Genomic DNA, 6,050 nt, shown 5'->3' with positions numbered 1-6,050 from the left:
ACCAGAGATTAATAATAGTGGAGACGCTTCCACAAAAATGTGAGGCTGAAAAAAAAAAAAAATTCTAACAGGGACAGGCTTTCGCATTCTGTGCTTATGACATCACTCTTTTTTCTTCATCCTTCCTTCCTCGCGCTCATTCTTTCTCACATGTGCATGGCAGGCCCTTGCTCCAGCCATCGGCACAAATAGCATATTCACATGTATGCCTGTATTCACGTACAAGCAGATTTTAAAGCCAGGGAAATATTTAAAAACAGGTTTTATATGCACGTGCATCCATTTGCAAAGGTTAGATATTGCATATCTGCCTACTGTTTTACCATACTGTCTTTTTGAGCTGAGTAGCCTACATAACCGTTCGAAAGTTTGAGGTTAGTCATTTTTAATTAATACTTTTATTAAAGAAGGACATATTAAATTGATCAAAAGTGACAGTAAAGACATTTATAATGTTACAGACGATTTCTATCTCAAGTAAAAGCTGTTGTTCTGAAGTCAAAGAATCCTGGGGGACAAAAAAATTCACAGCATCGCAGTTTCCACAAAAATAACACAACTGCAACATTCGCCCTGTTTCCACCGAAATTTGCCGGAACAATTTGTACCAGGAACTTTTTTTTGACAGGAACTTTTTTCCCCCCAGACCTGCTACTGTCTGCGTTTCCACTGCGGTCTAAAGTACCGTGAAAATTAGGCAAATTAGTCCGGAGACGTGGGACTGCGCGCGACTGTTCCTCCCAGTCAGCGACGGAGAGTAATCATTTTTGTGCGATACTGTCTGCAACAATAACAAGTATGGAGGAGATTCAAGCTGTGCTGCTTTTGCTGGTTATATTGGTTTACTAAAGAGGCAATTAACAAAACGGTGGAAAAGAGACGAGCACCGATACTAAAGCTAGATTTGAAATAAGACAATGTATGTTATCAGCTATTACGGACATTGAGCATGATATTGCTGAGATGGACGCACGCCACTGGACAGAAAGAGCAAGACTGATATTTACCGAACGCAGAACGAATCAGAAAAGAATTTTAAAAATGGCGGTTGAAATAAAAAGCTGCGTGAGCTCAATCAATCAGCATGTTCAGCGCCCAAGTCCCACCCCCGAAAGTTCCTGAACTTTGAAAAAGTACTACCTCGTGAGCAGGGACTTTCGGAGGGGGAAATATTTACCCGGAACTTCATTAAGACCCTGGTTCCTGCGGTCGAAACACACCGAGTACCACCCCAAAGTTCCCAGTTTCTGGGGAAAGTTCCTGTGGTGGAAACGCAGCTATTGATACTAAGAAATATTTCTTGAGCAGCAAATCAGCATATTAGAATGATTTCTGAAGACTATAGTTCTTAGTTCACCCAAAAATGAAAATTAGCCCATAATTTACTCACCCTCAAGTCATCCTAGGTTTATATGACATTCTTCTTTCAGACGAATAAAATCATTATACGAATAAAAGAGTTATATTACAAAAGTCCTGGCTAATCCAAGCATTTTAATTGGATTAATAGTTGTTCTGTTTTTGAAGTCCATAAAAAGTGCATCTGTCCGTCAAATAACGTGCTCCACGCGGCTCTGGGGTGTTAATAAAGGCCTTCTGAAGCGAATCGATGTGTTTGTGTAAGAAAAATATCCATATTTAAAACTTTATCAAGTAAAATTTCGGCCTTTCTGCCTTTTGAGCAACTATAAATCCAATTCAAATGCTTGGATTAGCCTGAACTTTTGTAATATAACTCCGATTTTATTAGTCTGAAAGAAGAATGTCATATACACCAGGATGACTTGAGGGTGTGTAAATTATGGGCTAATTTTCATTTTTGGGTGAACTATCCCTTTAAGACTGAAGTAATTATGCTGAAAGCTCAGCTTTACCATCACAGGAATCAATTACCTATTATGCCCCTTTTAAAAGATGTGAAATAAGTCTCTGATGAAGTCTCTGAGTGTGTATGTGAAGTTGTAGCTCAAAATACCCCACAGATCATTTTTGCAGTTAAAATTGTCACTTTTTGAGGGTGAGCAAAAGCGCGCCGTTTTTTGTCCCTTTAAATGCAAATGAGTTGCTATCAAAAAAGGAGAAACTATCTCCAAGTCATCGATTAGCATTTTCTGTCAATAATCTATAAAAAGCTCTTGTGTGGGAACTGTTGTAAGATATGTTGTCATCTTGCTATGATGCGACAGCTTGAGCAGACTCCTAAATGTACTACAACAACTCTTCCTCTTCTCTAAAGCAGCCCAACATTTGTTGCCAGGGGCAGACTTTATGTCAATTTTAGGGTTTCCGATGTCACTAACCCGGGAAGAAGCTCGTTGAAGTCCCTACCAGCCGTTTGTTGTAGTCGATTTCTGTAAAAGAAAATATCTCCCTTTGCATTGAACTTTGAGAGTCGTGACTCGGCAGATGTTGTTAATGCTGAAACAGAAACATTACACACTAACTAAAGTTAAAAAAGTGAAATCATAATCAAGGACCCCTTTAAAATATATTGAAATACATAAGAGAAAACAGTTATTTAAAGGATTAGTTCACTTTCAAATAAACTTTTGCTTATAATTTACTTACCCCCTTGTCATCCAAGATATGTCTTTCTGTCTTTAGATATAAAACTTAAACTTTATTTATTAAAAAAAAAAAAAGACCGATCATTTCGCTAGATAAGACCCTTATTGATCGTCTGGTACTGTTTGATGTGGTTTAAAGCCCTTTTGAAGCTGTACTGAACCTCTCATTTGGACCTTAACCCGTTTGGAGGCTATTGACTTCCATTATATGGAGAAAGATCCTGAAATGTTTTCATCAAAAATCTTCATTTCTTTTCGACTGAAGACAGAAAGACATGGATATCTTGGATGACAAGGGGGCGAGTAAATTATAAGCAAAAGTTTATTTGAAAGTGAACTAATCCTTTAATATTACTTTCAAATTTTTTCAAAAACATTTAGAAAATCTTACTGACCCTAAACTTTTGAATGTAGGTGCATCGTGCACAAATACATCTTTCCTGATAATTTCGGGCTTTTATAACAGAATCTGATCAATTCAATTTGAACCAATAGAATATACAATATACAAAACCGAATAAAACTTAGGTACAGATTGACATAACCACACTGAATCTGCAGGTTTATACAGTGTCTAAAACCATTGAATTGTGTAAATCACTTACATCAATAAAGGTCTGATTATCATTCATTTTAAGCATCTAATGTTGCAGTACCCAATAAGTTACCTGACAACAAATGAGCAACTCCAATTTATTTGCCAACACTTGACAACCCTGCATATACAGTACCCAATATACTGCATTTTATTTAAGCACTGTATTACAGTCTCACCTCAACCTAACAAACACTTTTTTTTTTTTTTTTGCAGTGCTCACAAATTGTGTAAGCGTGCGTGTGAAGCCTCGAGAATGCTAAAGGGGAATGAATCAATTACCTTCAGGCCTGTCAGACTTCCAACTTGTGTAGAAAAATGAAAGAGCGTTAAGTAGAGACAGGAAGTTTGTTAGGTAATAGACAGGCAGAGAGAGAGAGAGAGAGAGAGAGAGAGAAGGAAGAGTCCGCTTTCAGCAGCTGATGTTGAAGCGTTGAGCTGTAGTTCCTCTAAGGGATTGTAATTACAAATATTTGGCCTTTACTGGAGACCATGTGCTTAGAAGCATGAAAGAGCAATCCTCTTCTCTCTCACATCCTTACACGAGTCTCATTTCTCCTGTGCCTTGACCCACTTTATAGTTGCTGCTGAAAAATGCACAGTGCGCGCTCTATGCAAGATCTATGGCCATATGCCGTTTGAAGGCCTCCGCTGCTCACTACAAAAACACGTCTATAGGGATGTGATTGTGTCCCTGCGCTCTCTTTGCCTTGGTTCCTTTAACCTTATGAGACAGGACTAAGTGGTTTGCTCTGCAGAACTTGCTTTTCTCTGAAACTCTTGGACTTCAAAAGGGCAAGAGGACACGCAGCTGAACAGAATGCATGTGTGCATGCGTTGAGCTACTGATCAAAGCATTCCTACAGATCTGAAACAGGCTCAGAAGTGATTCATGAATGATGCTTTTCAGACTTTCATTCATAACTGCAGGACGGCAACAGGCCAAGAAGTCGCAATAGAAAGAGATGTTTTTGTGCTAATTCATTGCTGAAAAGGCTGACAAGTTTGATTAAAATCTCCCCCGGCCAAAAACCTTTCAATGAGACAACTGTGATTAAATCTGAATAGATGTGGCATTAGTGTGTTAATACTTGATTGTGATTGGTCAGTCGTGGAATTCTACAACAAATTTTTTTTTATAATGATGGCTAAATGATATAACTGATTACATAGATAGTTTCACGGCTCACTTTTCACTACATGTTCTCCTTCTCCTCACATAATAATTTAAACTCAAATCAATATTTCATACTAATTTGTTTACTTATTTTTAAGTTAAATCTTTGCCCCCGGTTCCTGCGTCACATTATTAATGCACATGCTTTACATATTCATAGACAGTAGCATGAGAAAGCCAGGGCATGTAGTGTACAATATAGGATGTTATTGTTTTATCACTGTTCCTATTCTAAAATCCTATTCCTAATGAATATGTTTTCCAGGAAAATATTAAAACCATGTCTTTAAAACAACAGATACATTTAGTGGTGAAACGTATTATTACAACGCACCTTGAATTTAAATATATATTGTTTTCTATTTCACTAAACAATAAGCATGAATAAATTTAGCTTGAAATAATAAGATAATAATGTAAAGAACAAAATATTTTAAATAAAAAGTCCGAAAAAATTTACAGGAAATTGTGTCCTAATTTTATTGTATTTTATTATGAATATTTTGATTGAGACTGACATTTACTGAGTCGGCTTATTCCAAATATTGGACACTGTAAATCATGTTGGAATTTAAGAGCCATTGTTTTAAAGTGATTGAAATGAAAGAGGGTCTCACCTTAAAGCCAATGTCTCCTCGTTTACAGCAAAGGCAAGCCAGCATGAGGAAGATGAAGGTAAAGAGTCCAGAGAAAGACACAGCCACCACAGCCAGAGAGGACGACCAGGACAGCTCACTCAGTGGAGCGCCATCTGCAGGACAGATACAACATTAGACACTAACTAACTGCTGGCACAGGATAACGGAGCATGGACACAAGTCATGTTTGTTTTTGTACAAAAATCACATAGTTGCAAAAAGCTTTTAGACACTGTAAATGGTCACCATTAGGGTGACCGGACGTCCTGTTTTCCCAGGACATGTCCTGTTTTCAAGTCCTGTCCTGGCCCTAATATAACAATTTTCTATCCATACAGAGGGGGCATACTTTAAATGAATTGAAATCAATAAGGAATCTTTGAGTAAACTTTGAGTATCATTTGAGTATCTCATTGCCGGGCCGAGTGTCCTGGTTTTTGGTAATAAAAATATGGTCACCCTAGTCACCATTCACCTATTTAATCAAATCTCTTTTGAAATGTGTATTTGTAATCAAATTCATTTCTAAAACAGACATAATCTGGGTGGCCATTTTGTAACTTTAAAGCTAACAATATTAGCATTTTACCTCCTAGTAAAAATGACACATTTAATGATCACATAAATCTATAATATTTGTTTAAATAGTTTGAGAAGCAAACATAACTTTTTACTGATGGTTATTCTCAGGATTGCCCTGGACTTCCTGTATGATTGTGTTTACGTCGATTTGTATGCTCTTCCCTCTGTCTCGTTCACTCCGATGTACTTAATTGCATACATTACACGAGTGCTCACTACTGACTGAAACATTGCAATGTGTTTAAATGGAATGTCCTATGCTCTTGATCACTTAAAATCTTTAGACCATTCTATAGGCCAGTGTGTTTGCTTGGGCTGTTGGAGAAAATATACAAAATGACAAATGAAAATGATAACAATACAGTAAACTATAACAGTCAGCTTAAGGCAACTACAAGTATGCGGTTAAATGTCAAAATAACTCAGTTTCATACAATAGAGTTGTGTGGGGTGGGGTAAATTAAGCACGATCTGCTATGACATCACAATCG

This window comes from Gobio gobio (assembly GCF_949357685.1).
Source record: "Gobio gobio genome assembly, chromosome: 20".
NCBI lineage: Eukaryota > Metazoa > Chordata > Actinopteri > Cypriniformes > Gobionidae > Gobio > Gobio gobio.
This window is presented reverse-complemented; position numbering follows the sequence as displayed.